A 20,974-nucleotide genomic window follows, 5' to 3' on the forward strand; every position below is an offset into this window, starting at 1 on the left:
AGAACCCCAGGAGTTCACTACAGGAGGTTGCTGCCTCGAAGAGGCCACAAGGGATACGTGGAGGAGGCCAAATACCAAAGCAGAAGGCTGCATTGTGTTTCAAAGATGCCAGTGACACTCCTGGGTGAACGGCAGAGTTGGGGAGGTGAGGCCAAGCCTGTGGTACTAACCTTGACTTGTGAATTGGAAAATTGTGAAGACAAGAAAAATGCGCACACACTCAGTGAGTTGGCAAGCAATCTGAGAGACTGGTGTGTGTTAAGGAAAGATTGAAGTTGCAACATTATATCGCAAGTGAAGGCTGCACGCGTGTGAATGTGACGCGAAGAAAGGCAGACCTGTGATTGAACTTTGAAGTAAGGACAGCTGTGAAATCAGCAATACTGAGTAACGGAGTGGTCTGGCGAATGGAAGTGGGCTACTCGAATGTCTCTGTGAAAGGTGCCTTGTCTGTAGGCATAAAGTGAACGAACTGTAAAAATGAAGTGATCAAAGTTAATCCTGAGAGAAGGGGAAAGTAAAAAGCTGAACGTTGAACTTTTTGTTAAGTGTAAAAAGTTTAGGGCAGGGAGCCCCTGCAAGTATTGTTGAACTTTTGTTGTGAAAGTTCTGAGCCTGACAGAAGTGGACCAACGTGAACTTTATTTTGAAGAGGTCTGAGCCCGACAGAGGGGGACTGGTGTGAACTTTTTGTTCAATGTTGTTTGGAAGACTGGAAAGAGAAACTTTAATGTGGAAGGCCAGGCGGGCCTTGATCCACGTTTTGAACTGTATTTATGTTGAAAACTCGAGCCAGAATGTTTCATCCTGCCTATGGGAACTGCCCTACGCCGTGCTGTCTAACGTGGGGAGGAGAGCAGATTCAGCCAAGTTTATTCTTTATATTTGAACACTGCTTTTTCTTTGCATACATATCTCATTCATACACTTTTTGTACAAGAGATAGGGCAGGCATTAGGTTTTGTTAGCATAGGCCATTTTGATTTGACGGACGCAACTAGGACTGTTTTATTTATTGTTTGATGGTCGAGACTACCCCCGTCTTAGTGATATGGCAAAGTATCAGTTTTTCCAAAAACAGTAACTTTAATAAAGGTTTCACAAATTGTACCTTTTGTGTCAGTGTGATACATGCCTCCCTTACACAAAGTATATGAGAAAGCCCTGACAGGAGAGTATACCAGGCAAAGTCAAGTTGGCAAATGTTAAAGCAGATCACATGAGGAAGTACTGATATGAGGACACATCAGGTGTAGCTGAAGACTGTGTTGAAACTACATTAAAGAGGAGAAGAAACCTGGCAAGTGAACACATCAAGTATCCTACGAAATTAAGTCTAACAGCCAAGTTGTTTAACATACAAACTATTTCTGCTGAACAAAGAAGTCTAAGGAAGGCTCCTATCCTTAGGAGCTTGAACATCTACAAGAGGAAAACCTGGGAAGGGAGTTGTGCCCTGAAACTGTAACCTTTATCCATTGGGAACGTTTGTGTTGGAGTTATACATTTATTTTGAATTTGGGCGCTTACAAGGCCAAAGACATAACCCTTGCCCTATTAGAGTTGTTTTGTAGAATGTGAGGTCGTGGATAGGGTTTCAGACACAGAGGCCCTCATTACAACCCTGGCGTTAAGGGGTTAACGGCGCTGCAAAAGGTGGCAGCGCCGTTAACCCCTTAACGCCTGATTACGAGGTGCCTTTGCGGGTTGGCGATTTCAACGCCTGCTTTTTGCAGGCGTTAAAATCCAACCCGCAAAGGGACCTTGGTGTTAAGTACGGTGACGCAATTTGCGGCACCGTACTTAGCGCCTTCCCCATTCCCATTGAGCCCTATGGGGCAAAAATGGGAATAGGGAAGGGCCCATGGTGAATGGGGAATTACCGCCCCGCCAACCTTGGAATGGGGTGGTAATTCCGCCATTCACCATGGCGGACCCCGGCATGGACCATGGTGCTAATAGCCCATGGTTTAGCGCCGGGGTCGTAATGAGGCCCAGAACATTTGGCTTTGGATACCTTGACATCGGATAAACCCTTAGTTTTGGTTTAGGTAAAATAAAACAGAGTAGTGACAGCAACGCCTTTTCCAAACCTTTTTGTTTGAAATAAAAGTTTATAGCCAAAACCATAAACTCTCAGTCTCTGTGTTTTATTCCTGGTTCCTAATAATGCAAAGTGCCAAACAAAAAAAACACATATTACACAAAATATATACCAGCATAAATAATTGTATTGCCCAAGTTACCCGTGCTGGTGTGTACCTAGCTGGGGAATCAATAGTCTAAACAAGCAAAATGCCAATGATTAAAAAACAGATCTCTCAGAAATCTCAAGCAAACTGCATAATGGATAAAACCAACATGAAGTGCATAGTGCACCTGACATCCTTGTAGTCAAGCAACAGAACTTCCTATAGTGCTAGAAGACTTTGTGCAAATATGCAAGAGCAATATAAACATTAATGAATTATGTGTAAACATCGACAAATAAAGTGCCAAAGTGCCAATTAAAAAGTGAATGTAGGGTGCATATAAAATGCAAATTCAAAAGAATACCCATTCAACACTGCTGCATTCTCAAAGACAAATTGCACAGAATTAAAAATATTGCCAAGGATCTACAGCAGAAACGAAACAAATGGTTCCCAAATTCAAGAAGCAGCAAAAGTATACAATTCCTCGTCAATGTTGTGGCCATTCAGAGTTTTCATTTCAAGGTCCAAAATAAATATGGTCTCTAATTGGCGAAGTTTCAAAGTTCTGTCACAAGCCCGAGGATGTATAAAGTACATGACTGATCCCAAAAAAGACCCTTCATATTGTTTGCATGACATTCTTGAAAATGTTTCACCCTGGGGTAAGAATGATCAACTGTTCTGATTGCCCTAAAATGTTGAAGGATCCTGACTTTTAATGTACATGGGGTACCCACGTTCCATTTGTTACAGGGACAACTCAGTACATACACCACAAAGGTATATATTGTAAGTAATATGTTGCTGTATGGTGTGTTCAATGCCTAAAACAGGATGGACATAAGTACTGGTTGCAACACTTCAAACATTTAAAACAACCTTGCCTTGTTGGGTCAACCAAGAACTAGCAGCATGTCGCTTATTGGTGGAGGGTAAAAAACTGGAGATCAGTTATCCTTGAGAGATGGAATTTTCCTGAAGGTGAGACAAGGATGACAAGGCAATATGGGTAATAAATCCTTATACATTCTCAAGACATGCCCATGGGGGTCATTACGACCGGGCGCAAAGGGATACCGGGCACCGGTAATGACACCGGTGCCGGTAATCCCTTTGCGCCCTATTCCGAGTTCCCTTTGCGGGTCCCTCCCTTAACGCCTGGTTTTACCAGGTGTTAAGGATGGGACCCGCAAAGGGATACCGGGGTCAATAAGGGTACCGTAATTTACGGTACCGTTATTGCCGCCTTCCCCCTTCCCATTGAGCCCTATTGGGGCTCAAATGGGAATGGGGAATGGCATTTCAAATGGGGACTTACCGGTCCCGCAAAGGGCGGAATGGACCGGTAAGTCCCCATACCGCCACGTCGGTGGCGGCACCAACCTCGGAATGAGGGCCCATGTTTCTGAATAATATGCCTTAGGTGTTGGGATTAACCACAACACATCAAAATAAGACACACTTTTTCATTCTCCATTGACACCAGTAACTTGTTCTCATTCTGCGGTCCTGATGTAAATTTCAGAATTTTGAGTAGGCACTTTCAATTACACCTTTAATATAACCCCGTAACAAGATGTTAATTGCTGCACTCAGTGCTAAATTTGTTTAGCAATTAGTGTCACGACCCAAAAAATCTAGGCCCCCAAATGCTGTCCCCGCGGCTGGCGGACGAACAGGGCCGGATCAGTGCTAGATCAAGATCAGACTACCACCAGCACATGACACTTCTGCTGATCCATGTCACATGTTTGTCGGTGCAGCAACTGCTGGCACAAGGTAGTAGTGGGATGGATGGGGAAAGGGAACACGGGATGAGGAAGTATAATGCTTTAAATTTGGAAAACAATTGTTATGGAAGGTTCTGGATTTTGCCATTTAAAATCGTTTTTGTTAAGAAAATTGTATTTCTAGTGTACACCTTTCCACACAGGCTGAGCTCTGGTTTGGGGGCCTTTGTGATCGATGCCAATGCTGCCAGAAGAAAAAGAGTTGTACTGGGCCCTGCAGGATCCCGATGAAATACGATTGCATGCAAGTATGCATGAATACGTTGGGTGATGTACAAGGAAACCTAGCTGGGAAGCAGTGAAGCACTGCGTAACGGCATCCGTCTTTAGGTAGGCGCAACCTCTGGGAGATGCAAAGTCTTTTTGTCCATTATATATGATCCATTAAATGCTCTTAGATTTGTCTTGAATTCTCATGTATACACGAATACACATTTCCAATCCCGCACAGTTAATATCACATCAGCACGTTTATTTGGTGCCAGTTGCCTTGGGGAGTCACAAGCAAGCTCGGACAGGCCTATAGGACAAAAGCCAAACCAAAAATACAAAATGTCGGCATGGGCCAGTTTTTTTGTCAAACTGGGACACTTTTTTTTGGCCTATTTGGGCCAGTTTGATGAGTTAATTCACTCTGTGGCTAATAGTTTTGACCAGTGTTGCTGAATAAATATTCTTTAAAATGCACAATGTGTATCACATTTTTTCAAATACTCCCCCCTGGTTACTATTCAAACAGTGTCACAAAAGGAATAAATACCCATTTCAAACTGTGCACGACTTTTTCATTGGTGCCCGAGACAGTTTTATGGCCCAGTCTAACCCTAGTCAGAAGCAGCTCCAGGTGGCTGATGGTGTCAGGCTAATTAAGGTCCCCTAGGCTGCAAGGAGGAAAGGAAATAAATAGCGGATAGAAATTCCGATTTCTGTTATATGGTCCGTCCAACAGCATATATTAAACCGCACCCTCCTTTCCTGTCACTCTCTGGCTGGCCACTTTTGGCGGCCCTCTTCCTGCTCCCACCTGTGACTCTAAAAACCTCAGGGTCATCTTCGACTCCACACTCTCCTTCTATCCTCACATCTCTGACGTCTCTAAGAAGTCACACTACCAGCTGCACCTCCTCAGAGGTATTCTTCCTTTCCTCTCCTTCCCCCAGAAGCTCACTGTCTCCAGAGCTCTGGTTCTCTCTAGGCTGGACTATTGCAACAGCCTCTTTCTAAATCTGCCTGCTTCTACTCTCCGCCTCTGCAACTCATCCAGAACAGGACAGCGAGACGTGTCCTTGGCCTCAAGCCGAGGACTGAAATCTCTGCACTGGCACCCAGTGGCTGCAAGGATTAAGTTCCAAACCCTCTACATTGTCCACAAGGTCTTCAGGCTCCTGGGGGTGCAACACCTTCAAATCTCTCTTCCTAAATATCTTCCTTCTGGAGCTCTTCGCTCATACGCCTCCAACTCCCTCAGGTTTAGTCGCTTCTCCAAACAACAAATTGGTGGTTGATCTCTTTCTTCGGCTGGGGCCTCCCTATGGAACTGCCTCCCTCCCTGAAACTTGAGGAGAATCATCTTCGGTTCCGGGAGCACCTCAAAACCTTTCTCTTTGCTTCTGCTTTTTCTCCTCCTCTGCCCTGCTGACTTCCTGACTGAAAATGAAACTGCAATGGTTACTTGGCCACCCTCTGATCTCGGGCCCAGGTCCCCTACCCAGCCAGTCACACACCTGCACTGCCTTCCTGGCACCCCCCACACCTGGGAACGGTTCTGTATCCCTACAATCCCATTACCAGCACTTGATCCCTGATGTCTGCACACTTACCCTTACACTTCTCACCTGCTGGCCGTACTTTTACTTATTGTTATTTATTCTATGATACCATGCATTGCACTGTCCCCAGCCCTTTCCCCCCTGCACTGTACCCCTTGCCCCTTCCCATGCACTTGCGCGATCTGAATGACCTAGTAGGATTGCTGTCTGTCTTCCCTCTGTTCCCCTTTCCCTTGCCTCGTCGCGCCTTGAAACACTTGTGTATAGGCGTGTTATAAATGCCATATCATATCATATCATGGTCAGGCTATTTAGGAAGATACAGAGGGAGGACATCCAAAGTGTAATAAAGCATGGGAAACAGCCATTTTAGGAAGTTTGACTGAGTTTAAACAGAGTGGGAAAGTAAAAAGGAAGTTCCATTGCAAGGGCGTATTGATTGCCGAAACAAAGACCTGTATAAAACACTATCTAAAATAGATAGAGGGTCATTTAGATTTTGCAACGCACACTAAAGAAAATTGAAAAAACATGTCAATTTATGAATACTGAAATATTAGCAAAGTGCCAGTTCTCTGCAGTATCAATTAAATGTGCTGGAAATCCAAAATTAACATTTAGTGTAGGGAATAAAGCATACCCAGGGTCAAGATCACGGTCAGGACATGACAACAGACCTCTTAGGTGCTTCAAATGGAATCAAGGACAGGTGAACAGCAAAGCCAACAAATGTATAAGAACAAAAACGTATAATGGTGTCCACATGGAATGAGGTTTCCATTACAGCGGGCTGAACTGGCCTTAAGGTCTAGTCAATAAATGCAAATGTGCACATGTTTGACTTGTCCTGGCTACAGGGAACATTGCAAAAAGAAATCTGACAAGTACCATGGGGGTTTGTAAATAGCTGTAAAGTGCCAGTCGCCTCCTTTTAACACCAACACACCACACTGAACCATACAATTTTACGACTTTTGAAATTTTGCTCTGTACTAGAGAGCACTGTGCGAGGCCTAAGAAGCGCTTCTACACAGTACCATCTGATATAAAGAGGGTGTCCCGGCTCGGCGAGAATACCCTTGTCTGCTTCATATAGCCCGGTTGAAAATAAAACCCAAAGATAGATTGAAAACTGGATCCTGGAAACATTGGAAAAGAATATTGTTCTTGTTCATGTGCACAATCAACCTAACGGTGTACAGTACCCCCACAAGCCAGACTATGTCAACAAGTGAGAAATTCACTTTGAGTTTCAGCTGAGAGAAACATGGCTTCAGTCTGTGTAAACGTACTACTTGACCATCCACCCCCTTGTCACAGAAATGCAAATACGCACAAGACTAACACAGGCCGGTCTTTTTACAGGCTAGCAACGTATGGGTGCTTTTTTGTGGGACAGTTTGCAGCTGAGCAGGTAGTGGGATCAGACAGACTTCATTTTTCTTTTCACTAGGATTCACTCACCTGGCTTGAATGAGCCCAAGCGTGTTGCCTGGGACTCAGCTGGAGCCGTAGGACGCTCCGCCGGCTACCGTTCCTAAATCTGCTGCCTATTTTGGCCATAGGGCTGGAAAAAAACACTGATGTAGACAGTTGCCATGCTGAACGTGTACGGCGCTCACTGCCAACCTGTAGACGCTATTAGCCGGCGCCAGGATGTGGTGAGAGCCACACTGAGTCTGTGCCGGCCTACGCCCTAGGCCCTGCCTGGCTGACATGCACCTTGCACGGCAGACTGCAGTCACGAGGCACTCACACTCATGGGTGACCACCGTGACCGGATTACCCTGCAGGCCGTGCACGTGATCACTACCGCCTGCAAGACAGGCACCTGGTCAGGGGGCGCGCTGCCACGGCACCGTCCGTGGGTGAGTGGCACGGTGGCAGCCTGGCAGAGACAGTGATATATTGTACACAGTTTGTTTTTACACACACAAACTCCTCGCGTCGGGCCAGCCAGCATCAGTGCTGGTGCCCCTAAAAAAGAGTGCTGATGTTGCCCACTGGCAAACACCGGCACAAATTAAGCACTGGCTGCACTGGTACATTCTTCATCAAACATTGTAATATGTGAACAGTTACGGCGGTACCTGAAAAATTCACCATATGGGATACTATTCTTACACCTGGGTGACTGCTGGTGGTATTTGAGATTCACCATGTCTCTCTGTGAAACGGCGATTAATAGAATTGTGGTTAGGTTTTGCAACAAAACACAAACAAGCTGCCTCATTACCTTTCCAAATGATGAAAAGATCATCAATAAAACACCAATATGGAACCACATGATCCGTGTAATTTGCATTGGAGGGATTCCAAACAATGGCATCCTTCCACCACCCCATTGTCAGACCGGTATATGCTGGCACAAAGACACTCATCATTGCCGTTCTTCTTATTTGATGATAAAAATAACTATTAAAAAGAAAAACATTACTTTTCAGGCAGAAAGTCAACATCAAAGAATCATTTCAGTGTGTGACAAAAAGTTAAGGGACCGTGTATCAAGGAAATACCTGCATGCTGTAACAGCCACTTTATGGTCAATGGAGGTGTACAATGAAACGGCAAGTGTGGCTAACATGAGATTAGTTTCCCAGGGAATTTCATCGACAAGTTTCAAGAAATCTTTGGTATCACGAAAGAAGGAGGGCATAGTAGAGAAGAAAGAAATCAAGGTCTCATCAATGAATTTAGACACATTTTCTAACAAAGAACCAGATAAGGTGACAATGGGTCTGCCTGGAGGCCTATCCAAGGACTTGTGGATCTTTGGCAAAAAAAAAAGAATAGTAGGAATCACAAAAGAGGTTGCGAACAAAAACGTGCAAATATCTAAATCAACAATCCCTCTGTCATGCCATTTATTGACCATTGCTATGAGTTGACACTGTATATCTGGAAATCGATTATCTGATAATTTATGATTGCAAGAGCGATCTCAAAGTTGACAAGATGCCCCAGCGACAGAATCATTCTGATTCTGGAGCACAATATTGACCCAGCGATGGGTGCAATGGAGTCATCAAGGATTCCCCGGCTAGCCTCGTCCCATGTGGCCAGGGGACGGCAGCCGCTATCTGATCCTGACCCTGGGGGTGGCTTTATGAGGGAGGATCACATGGGAAGACATAGCCACACAGGGGGGATGTCATGGCTACATTGGTTGAGACGCGATATCCCCCATTTTCCTATGAAAGAGATTCCCTGCTGCCCAATACCCTAATGACGTAATGCCATATAAGCTCTACTTCAAATATAACTGATGATCCATGTCAACCTATTAAGAAAGACCTTTGAAGAATCATCCATCATAAATTAATGGAGTTCAACTCCCATGAAACAGACGAGGACGATGAAGGTGTTGATGCTGAGCAATAAGCGTGATGAACGGGCTAGTGATTGGATGAAGGCACCTGAGCACGAGACCTTTAAAAATGGTAATTGTGCTGAGAAATGGAGATCAGGAGAGGACGTGATCTATCCAGGCACGGTAGACTGAGGCTCGAGGCACAAGTCAGTGTTCAGAAGCTGGAGGCACAAGTCAGCGTGGAAAAGCTGGAGGCGTGAGCCAGTGTTGCAAGGCAAAATGGCCTGGTGGCAGACAAGGAAAGAGGTGTGGTGTGAGCGAGGCGTGCCGAGGGGACACCAGGAACCCCAAGAGGGCCCCTAGGTGTCCGGCAGACAAGAGAAGCAGCACTGCCCTTACAGGGAGCCAGAGAAAAGCCAGCGTGCAGGAGCAGAGCCACAATAGAGCCTGGAGAGATGTCAGAGCCAAGCAGAGTGTGAAACTGGTGGTGACAAAGCACCACGCAAGTGCGAGGGAGCCTGGAAACGCTACAACAGACTAGTCAGCCAAAGCAAAGTGGGGACCCTGGGGAATTTCGGCAATCGCGCTGAAGACCAGCAGAACAGTGGGAACTTAGAAAAGTGAGACGGCAAGAAGAGTATGAATGAGCAAAAGGGCAGAAGATGTTCTTAATGATTGTGAGATTGCAGGAAGCAAAGTAAAACATTGTGAGATTGCGGATAGAAAAGCAAAAGCAACAAATGTTTATCAAGTAAATATACAAAACCAAGAAGAGGGGCAAATGTTCCTTGGATAATACCGAGGAACTGTAAGATAATTGAGCGTGCAAAGAGAAGTACTGGCAGGAGAGTACACCAGGCTTTGGAAAGTGCATGAAGAGTCCTGGCAGGGCGTATACCAGGCACATTGCACATCTACAAGGAGGGTCTAGCAGAAACAGTGTTTGTGTTAAAAGAAGGAACTTATTTTTCCAAGAGAGCTTACAAGATTGAATTGAGTTCATCTAACAAGACTGTTGCAGGCTAAAGAAGGCATAAAGAACTATTAATCTCAGAGATGTAGAGGAGGAGCCAAGTAGCTCTACCGGACGTTCCGCTCCTATTTTGCCTGCATGCTGGCAACCGGAGACTGTGACATGAGCAACAATATCAGTAAGAATGCCAATACCATGAAAAGTCCTTGAAACAAGGTATCCATTGAGAAAACCCAATATGTTTCCACAAAGAAATGATGACCTTTTGAAGGAAGTTCTGTAAGAAATGTGAAAATGGATGAAAGAAAGAACTGACACACACAGAAGAGATATACATGAAGTAAGAATGTAGACCCTATAGAACCTTATAATGAAGTATGCAACATTTCGGAAGCAAAATGAAGATTGCACATGCAGAGAAGCACCAGAGAAAATTCAAAATCATTTTACAATTGTACAGATGCAGTAACGCAAGTTGACAAAATAATCATAAGGCTGGCTATGTACTGAACAGATTGTGGTGATGCGCCAATGTATATACATAGGATTATACATATATTTTTTTTTTTATATATGCATTTAGTTTATATTCACTCAAGAACAAACTTTTGCACATTTAAAAACAATATCATATTTAAACAAAGCAATACACAAATAAAATACACACTTATAGCAACATTCCTAAATTCAACTCTGGATTAAACATAATGTGTATCCTATTTTATGATTAATGAAAACCAAAACTAGTTAGTTATCTAAAGAATCACCAATTGCCATATGTAAAATGCTGCAGCGTTGACCACTACTGAGTCTGCCCCTATCAAGGCTGCCTAAAATTGATCCTTACTTATGTTCTCAATTGTTTTTACAAAATCACCCATAACCTTTAATGTACAGTGGTTTCAAAACAGCACATGCAGTCAATAGATGTCTGCTTGTTTCAACTTCTATTAAGCAGTGCCTACACATTACATCTTGTTCTGCTCTATTCCACTTGTTCATGTATTCTTTTGACCCCAGATTGTTGAACCTACGTTGCATAGTTAATCTCATGAATCCTGGGTTAGACCATTGTAATAGGTAACTTTTGGGTTTTCCGATCTTAAAAGCCTGATGTGAATATGCTCTACATCTCTGAAGCTTATTCAGTTTGTCCATGGCCATAACCATGTCCCTCTCCAGTGATTTCTTTTAATTAATGAGACGCAATCCGGGAGTTCACGTATGATGTTCATGTTGAGGCCCAGTTCAAGCAAGTAGTCTTCCGTGAAGTTACTCATATCCTTCACAAAGTAATTAGGACTTCTTCCCTTCGTCTCTTTACCCAGTAACTCTAAGAGATGGTTTGGTCCAACTGCTGTTTTGTCCATTCTAAGATAATGATCAGAGACTGTAGACCATACTCCAATGTGAGGCCTCCACTTGTAAGCCTCTGGGCATATTCATTATAGAACAGAGTAGTTTGCCTTCCAATTTCTGCAGCCACACTACCTCCTTTAGTGGCAAAGTCTCTAGTGCACATAGAATGGCCGAGCAGATGCTAGACACTCAAATTTGAATGTACCCTTCTATATTACTGCCACCTCTATGTTCCACATAAGATTTTATTGCCGCCCACATTCTCCATATCCTGTTACCAATATGATCTTTATATTGCAGGGCCGATTTAGTAGCCCTTATCGGGAAACCCAAGTACAGCGCTTCCGTAGCCCTTTCCAATATTATACCATCCAGGTATCACTGTGTACTCTTAAACTTCCTAGGAGAATCTTTCAAGCACATTATTCCTCTTTTGGTTTTCGTGAAGTTCTCTTTGGCATAGATTTTTAGGGCATTTAGGGTACACTGTTTGGTCTATATCGTCTGCGTATGCCATGATAGTAATTTTTACGCCGTTTATGGTTGGGGGAAATTTCTGGTATTCTTTAAGGCTTGATCCATATTGGCAATGTAGAGATTGTACAAGATGGCACTCAGTGCACAACCCTGTTTAAGTCCCTCACTGGTGGCGATATATTTTGTCAGGGACCCCTATTGGTTGAGCTGAACAGCAACAGTTGTGTTCCTATATAGCATTTGTACAAAGTACAACAACGCCGGATCAATACGCCAACCTTTTAGTTTTGCCCAAAGTCTACTTCTAGAGACCAGATCAAAAGCATTCAAAAAGTCCACATAGCAACAGTAGAGCATGTTCTCTCCTTTTGATCGTAATGTTCTCAGAAATTGCAATGTTGCTATGGTGGTGGTTGTTCTGTAACTTTTTCTAAAACCTGTTTGAAAATCATTTTCTTGGTTTCTGTCCAGGTGTTTAATAATTCCAAAAGTACACCAGCAAATAGTTTCTGGCAGGAATCCATCATCTGCAACAATCCATAATTTGTTGCTATGAGTCTATCCCCTTTTTTTAATATGGGTAGGGGAATAGATTGGCGCCAGCTTTCTGGTATTTGTCCACACTTTAGAATTTTCCCAAAATATAGTGCCAAGATTCTCACCTAAAGGCTAGGATCGGCCTTGAAAACCAGATTAGGGATGCCATCCGGCCCAGGGGCTCGGGAGGCTTTTCATTTTACTATTAGCCTTTCCAGGTTAGTTGCCGTGATCTCTTCTTCAAGTATTTCTCTTGAGTGTGAGTTCACTCTGCTCCATGCCGTTGTCTCTCCTGCTTCTGTTTCTGCCAATAGCACCATTAGGGGAGTATAGATTTTGGATGTGTTTAATCCAACCTTTTTCGGACATTGGGTTTAGGTCGATCTTAGCCGACAGATTTCTAAAGCTGTTGAAATAGCGGCAGAATTTGACTTTATTATCTAGTTTCAACCATGTGAACAGGTTCCACCAGTTCACTGTCCTGATGGATGCTTTGTGCATTGTTTGCCAATTTCTGTATTTTGAAGCCAGATTTTTTGTTAACCTCTTTTTAGTTGCTGGTGAAGTCTCTATGTTTCTTTTCACAGCAGCCTTATCCTTACGATATTTTCTCATTCTTTCCTGGATGACTCAATCAAATAGTTTGTGTTCTTGTTCCTGGTTGTTTTGTTGCTTCATTTTATTATTTTTAACATGTGTGAAGCTAATCTCTTTGATTATGTCTTCTAAATTCCAATCTGTTGTTACGAACAGTGTATTCAGATTGCCCTCGTTTGTTTTCAAAGCTTCATTCAGCCATTCAATGTCTCTTTGGGCCCAACGTAGTGTATTACCAGCATTGGAAGGTATTACAATAGCACATTTTTGCATTTCTTCAGAGCCATTCTTTTGCCTAGTAGTGCATCATAGTGTGCCATGATCACTGGCTCTGCTTTGAGATTTCACTATAGGACTGCATGTTGTGCGCATTGCCCTATCTACTGCAACGTAATCAATTAGAGATGTGACGATTCCGTTAGGCCATGTGTATAGTTGTTCAGACACATTGCTAGAAAGCATCTCTAGGGGTTCCAGGTCAAAACATTCAAACGATGACTGACAACTATATGTAAGCCCCACTTTTTTGCCGTTAAAAATGTGTAGTAGTCGTGTGTTGAAATCGCCAGCCAGTACAACCCTACCTGTGGGTGTACTTTCCAACCAACAAGCAATACCATCCGTAATTAATGCTTGTATTGCTTTAGTCAAGGAGCCGCCTGGCGGATCGTAGATGTTAATGATTAACATGTTCCCTTCTGTAGGGATACTGGAATGTTGCAATATATCCAGTAGAACATTAGGCGACTTACTTGCCTTTGCCCAGGGTTCGAGTTTTACATGTGTCTTAGCTCCAATGGCAAGACCCCCACTCGCCCTTCCCTTCTTGTGTCTTACGCCCTTATTGTATAGAACTTGAAACCCATCAGCTTTCTGTACACCATGTTTCTTGAAACAGAAATATATCCACCTCCTTCATCCATAACTGTCCTTTTGGGTGTGTTTGGAATGATTTATGGCCTCTCGTATTACAAGGGGTCCATGTCAGCTTTGCAGTCGCTTTTACTTGTCAGTTAGCCCCGGTGCATGCATTCATTGGCATCCATAGAGTGGAAGTGACGACCTTGGGCTTCGCCAATGAGTTCTGCTCCTGTAATGCTCTCTGTCGGCAAGTTTAAACTGGGACTAGTGTTCCTTGCATTTCCCTCATATTGTACGTTTGCTCCTTCGGTTTTTTGACATGCTATTAGTGTGAAACCTGCTCTCAAGAGAAGCTCCGAGTGTGTTTTCAATAGTGCCACCACAAACGGTGACACAAACTCAATCAATGCCCGATTTGTCTCACTATTCCAGTCTGGTAGTTCTATTTTCAGAATATCTCTGGATTGGATGTACTCCAGATATTTCAACTGTTTGAAGATTGACAATAAGATTGTTCGATTAAGAAATGGGCTTTGGAACGTTGGAGCGTTTTCCTCCAATATTACCCATGTAGACCTGTCTTTTAAAGCTCTGGGGTGGATAATTGTCAATTTATAACTTTCCTCCACCAAGGGCAGGTTGGTTTGTGCATCATCCACTGATTCTGGTAGGGTATTCCTGTCCCCATCCTGCACTGCTGGCTTTTGCACATGGGGACCAGTTTTCTTCTTCTTCTGGTCCAGTTTAACTGCTACTTTTTGTTGTACTGTGGGCTTGTTACTTGAGTCTTTCTCCCCAGTCAGCCGTGTCTGCTGGTTTATTCCTGTGGCTTCGCTTTCCTGAAGACCTATACTTTTACAATCACATTTCCTTAACTGCTTATGGGGTGCCAGTTTTTTCAGTACTGGCAGTACGTATATTTTACGAGGCAATTGTTTGTTTTTTAGGGCCTACTTTAGCTCCGTGTGTGGTGATATTTGGACCTCCTTGAAATCCCATTTGGGCTATTCTTTATTTTTTTTGTCCACTTTGCTCCTCTATGTGTTTTGGATCAGATTTCCCTTGCTTTTGTATCACATTGTTTTTTCCCGGTGAAACATTCAACTTATTACATTCCCTTCCTGACTGCTTATCTTTATCAATTTTGTCCAATTTTTGAACAGTGCTGTTATTATGTCTAGCAGTTTAATTGAAAGCTGTTGGCTGGCTCCAACCTCTTCCCTTATAGAAGCCATTAATACTGCTTGGGCCTCCATCTTGCATTCCAGTGCCATCAGAAAATTCTTCATTGTAGTATCTTCAATCACTGTTATTTTACCTACAATGGCAGATGGATGTATCGGATGAATCCGAGTGTATAGCAAAAACTGTCAGATCTGGTGAGTATGACAAACTAATGCAATGCAGTCGTTGGCCTCTGCGCTGATTGCATTCGGCAGCCTTTTCTCACTCCCCAGTGAGGATCTCTGCAAGTTGTTGACTAAATTCAGTAGTGAGTTGTTATTGTCGATGCACTCTAACATGGACTTTTCGTTGTCCACTTCTCTTGCTTCCGACGAGGGTCTATTCAGGCGCTTGTCTTTGGCTCCAAAAAAAGCTGTAATATCCACTTGTGAGGGCTGGTCGAATTTGGAATTTTTTGGACATCGTACTTATTGCCACTGCGTAAATTGGAACGTTTGTTCCGCAATTGTCCCTTGCGCGTCATTATTATTATTTTATAAGTGACACAGTACTAAATAGGCTACTATAAACAAAGAACACAAACTCTGGACTTCACTCCAGGAAATATTACAGAGCTATGCAGGTTTCAAAGCTCTGGTGTCTCCCTGGATTTAAATTAAAATGCCAATCATTAAAATCAGAAAATCGTGTGGGCTAAAATATGATTCAAATGTGTTTAATTGCACACACAGCCAAGTTACACAGAGCTTCCTGCACTCAGCTTTAACATGTTATTTGAACCCGCTGCCGATTTCCACAGATCTTCCCGCTCTCAACAAGGAAACTGAGGACCACAGTGAGGTTGTTTACACTGTTAAAATAGCTAGGTAAATGTCATGGGAAAGCTTTCCCTTTGTGCACTATAAGGGCTTTCTCCAAGCACCTAAGCACTGCTTCCCGCGTTGCCGCCAACTGCTTGGCTACTGTTCCCTCACCTTGATACTCTCAGCTCCAAGCTTCCTCAGTTCCCCACTGTCCCCTTTTCAGTCAACTTTCTGGACTGGGGACTGGGTACTAGATCTGCGTGGTGACAAAGGATTTCTGCGGCACAATTTTCGTTTGTGGTCATATGTACTTACTCAATGTTCCTACATCTAGCTTACTTCTTTCCATTCCAGCCGCATATCGCTGGTCCGGCTGCTTACAGCTAGCAGCTCTGTAGCTCAGAGTTCCCCGTTTTCCGCCTTCCTTCCACTTACACTCCTCTTTCTGCTCTAAGGTGATCTCTGAGGTAGGGTGAAGTGAGCTCTGAGATTAACGGTCTGCGGTTTCCGTGGTCTGCAGTTTCCCTCTTCAGCAATGATCAAACAGCGAGCGGCTTCAGTGTACCGTGGCAAGGTACTAGAGGAAAGGACCTCATCACGTGTGGCGTCAAACCGTCACCGTCAGAAAATCACTAGGAATCGTGAATCTAACGGCTGATTCCGACACCTTCCCATAGGAATATATAGAATACGGATTTTCCACAATGTACTTTAGCAAACTTGGAGCCGTGTAAGAAAGGGTTGGAAGTGTTGCGCAGCACAATAATAGCTGACGGCAAAGGAAGATTCGAGAAAAGCCTTGCCTGGCCCAGTGTCAAGAGTTGGACTGCCGAGAGTGAGAAGCAAGCTCAGCTCAGCTCCTGTCTGAGGTGTAAGGAAAACCATTGAGGGTGGCAAGATTTCTTCATTTAATGGTATTAAAATACAACAGCTTGAAAACGTGGTCTCCCAGTTACATGGTTTCATGTGAATAAACTTTGGGGCGAGCTACACCGAGACTAGAAGATAAGGCCATGCTTCACTCCCTTTTATTCTCAGGTGCAGTGAGTCTCTGCAAGGCCAAGTTCAAAGGTAATTGAATGGCAGACCGCAGGAGTGATGAAGGATGTTGGGCAAATTGGGTGGGGAGGCAAGACCAGGCCAACCGCCCCCAACACCTGGAGTCCCAGTTGCGTGCTGCTAGCGAGTGGAATATTCCAGAAGGTTAAAACCGAGCCAACCAATTATAGAGGGTCACGTATCAAGGAGCCATATAGTTTAAGAAGCCAAAAGTATGTTGTATATTTTCATGACAAAGAAGATGACTTGCACTTGGGATGGGCTTGGTTGCCCACCTGACCTTAGAGATCCAATCACATCCCTGTAGCCCATAGAAAGTATATGTAGATGTTCCCCGTTCACCAACCACAACCCCCGTAGGTTTTTCTCATTTCCCACGTAGTGTGATGTCAATGATGACGAGTTTTTACTACAAATGTGTTTTTGAATGTAGCACATTGAGTTCTCAAGTGAGAGATACATCTGTGCAGCGTTTGTTGATGGCCGTTGTACTCCCTGTTTTAAGGACTTGTTATAAAAACAGCTTTGACTTTTGCCAACTTCTTGAGTCGGTCTGATTATTGATGTTTGAGTAAGATCTGCATCTCCATCTCAGATACTGTTACCTCGTGTTAAAGAATCTGTTGTCTGAATTCAGAGACATTTGTGATACCTGTGAAGAATCCAGGGGAATGAAATCACCTCTGGAATTAAGGTAATTTCCATCTTGGAAAACATTTATATTGAAGCCATTCTACTTTGATTTAAAGCCATCTTTTTTGCAAATACCAGGTTATAGACATTTCCCTTGCCACTTTGTTATTTTGTTTTAGTGTGAGGATCAGCATAGCATGTTTTGGACACAAGGAGGGCTTTTTGATTTATGCCACCCTGAAAAAGACAGATCCTTAGTTTTTGTTTTTTAGGTAGGGAAACGCCTCTTTAGAATAGGGTCAAATATGCATTATCCCAACCCTTTTAATTTGAATAAAAGTTTATACCCGTAATTATGACCACCTTGTGTCCGGCTTTCATTTCTGACACCTAACAACCCCTTTATAACCACTTCAGACAGCTCTTGGCATTCCTCCAAAGATTTCTGTTGTGGTTTGGTCAAATTATGTTTACCTGCCCTTAGACTGCCCAATCTTAACTTCAATAAATCTGATCACATCAAGTCCTGGAAGACCTCCACAAATCCTCATGGGCATACATTTAGATTTGTACTTCAAACGAGTAGAAGGAGAACAGTCAGGATCAATATCAAAATATGAAAGATTTAAACCCTCCTGGTCACAGGCAATATCAGACAGATTAGCTAAATTATTCAAGGTTGGTTATTCTGAGACCCTCATATCAGTTCTGCTATGTCGTGGTGTTGTCGAAATAACTTTAACAGGATTGATTGCACAACATTTTGTCAACTTGATTTTCCTGATAAGTTGGTCAAAATCTAATCTTGTTTGAACATAGTTGCAGTGGAATGAGGGACATGAATTAAGCGCACGCTTAAGGAGATCTGTTTGTTGATGAGTCAATTGATGAGATAATAGATGTATCACGTGCATTTCCTGTGCAGGTGTTATTTCTTTCTGTGATCACCACAGCATGTTGGTTTCCCTTGAGAAGTCATATTTAACTCCTTTACCCCATATCCCTCTCAGGGTTTTCTAAAAGACACTGCCTCTTCCTCTTCTCCTCTTTTATGTCTTGCCATCTCGGAAAAGGAGTTGCATTTCTTAAAAAATAAAAATTCTTTCATGATTGCTTCCTCATCCTCACTACTTGAAACACATTGGGATGAAGTAGAGGCTGCAATTGAAGATATATTATATATATATATATATATATATGCGCTGGTCACCAGACTATAGTTAAGGTGATTGCCTAGTTCCATAGGAAACCTGAAAATTGAATTGCTAATAACTTTTGACTTGTTGGATGGATTTTAATGAACTTTTCCAAACAACACACTAGTCACAGGCCCCCCTAGACTGGACATTTTGGGAAAGATTTCTAAATGAATGAAAAAGTGCAGTGAAACATAAAAACTGCCAGATGGAATTTGACCAGATATGAAACTACTTGGGCACAAAGTGATGATTTATTTCTGGGACAGTTCTGGGTTTTTTCCGTCCAGAAGCTGTAAAAATATTTGACGGAGAAGGGGGTACTCCTTTCTCCCAAGATTATTGCTATATGTCTTATAGTGCTTTGATGCTGGGATGATTTTCAGAAACGAAAAAGACGCAATTTTTTATTTTGCTCGATGCAAGAGATAACCATGGTTACTCTGGGGTTAGCCGAAAACAAAAAGTGAAAAGAAGGCTTTTTGGAGGAGGATAAAGGATGAAATTGCATCTGACTAGGGGTGGTGAGGGGAAATGGGACACCATGTGAAATTGTGGAGTTGAGGGTGGTCAGGGGATAGAGTTACATATCGCACGTTTTTGCATAACCACAGCTATACCGTGAGAATCCTGTGAGGTAACTGGGGCTACAATGGAAGACGCGATTAGGAATGAAAGTGCGTCACACAAAACTAGCATTATAGGTTGTAGCAGGAGAGGGCTAGCGAGTGAAAAAGCAACTTATGGAAGTGGGGGAACCAGGCATGGTGGAGGGGGTACTTGATGATGCCTTTCAGGGCAGGGAAGTAATTTGGGATTTTTCTAGCATTTTCGGATAACCGCAGATGTACCAGGGGATAACCGTGGGCATGGGTAGTTCATACTGGCGCGTGTGCAGTTTGATGTCATTATCAGTTATATTGGGGGAATCCTGCAGGGATCAGAAAAGAGTTTAAAAAAAGGGAATTGTACACCTACAGTGAACACATGTTCCCCCTAAGCAGGGGACCGGGGGGGCTCTGTGCCACTAAATAAAATATTGGTGCAACTGATAGGTGGAAAATGTAGAGGGGCCAGGGCAAAAGGCCATGGCTTGTGAGCCCAAAAGAAACTATTGGTGCAACATGGCTACAGCCGAAGGCCATTGACAGTGGACCCCAAGGAAACCTATAGGTGGAACATGTACAGGCTTTGGCTGTAGGCCATGGCTAGTGGGCTCTAAAGAAAACTATTGGTGCAACTGATAGGTGGAAGATGTACAGTGGCCATGGCCAAAGGACATAGCCGAAGGCCATGGCTAGTGGGCCCTAAAGAAATCCTATTGGTGCAACAAGTACAGAGGCCATAGCCAAAGGCTTTGGCCACTGGTCATGGGCAAGGGCCATAGAGAAACCTATTGTTGCAACATGCACAGTCGGAACGGCCAAAGGTCATGGCTAGTAAGCCATAAAGAAATCCTATAAGTGGATCATGGACAGTAGCCACGGCCGAAGTCATGGCTAGTTCACTCTAAGGAAATCCTATTGGTGCAACATGGACAGTGGCCATGGCCGAAGGTCCTCACTAGTAGACCCAAAGAAAGCCTATAGGTGGAATATGTACAGTGGCCATGTCAGAAGCCTGTGGTCACTGGCATGGCCGAAGACCATGGCTAGTGGGCACTAAAGAAATCCTATTGGTTCAAAATGCACTGTGGCAATGGCTGAAGGCCACGGCTAGTAAACCATAACAAAATCCTATAGGTGGATCATGGACCGGGGCCGCAGCCAAAGGTCATCGCTAGTAGGCCCAAAGGAAACCTATAAGTGAAATATGTACAGCGCATGGCCAAAGACCAAGGCTAGTGGGCACTATTGGTGGAACATGCACAGTGGCCATGGCCAAAGGCCAAGGCTAGTGGCTTAAAATAAACTATCACATAACAAAACCTTTTAAATTCACTGAAAACAACTTTAATTAAGGAACAGTTAAGGTGATCGGATTTAATGCAACAAAACCCTTGAAATTCAGTGGATGTGGGAGGTGATGATCATCTTAATTCGCTGCATTATCATTGCAAAGCCCATGAACACATACATAACAGATGGGATTCACAATGACGAAAGCGCGTCTCGCAACCGAAAAAAAAGCACCATTAATACCCTGATCTAACGGGTCGGGGTTGTAATGGCAATAAGCCCCCTCACCGGCGGGCCATTACCGAGTCCCCCGGGGTGTTCGTTAAGGCTCT

The 20,974-nt window shown here is 43.5% G+C and overlaps 1 protein-coding gene across 3 annotated transcripts in view; it reads right to left on the reverse strand.

Annotated features, from left to right (window-relative positions):
- The window catches only part of PPFIA4 (PTPRF interacting protein alpha 4), a 3,167,227-nt gene that overhangs the window by 98,407 nt on the left and 3,047,846 nt on the right, over positions 1–20,974 (reverse strand). The window lies entirely within an intron of this gene.

This window comes from Ambystoma mexicanum, chromosome 13, assembly GCF_040938575.1.
Source record: "Ambystoma mexicanum isolate Mex_15411 chromosome 13, UKY_AmexF1_1, whole genome shotgun sequence".
NCBI lineage: Eukaryota > Metazoa > Chordata > Amphibia > Caudata > Ambystomatidae > Ambystoma > Ambystoma mexicanum.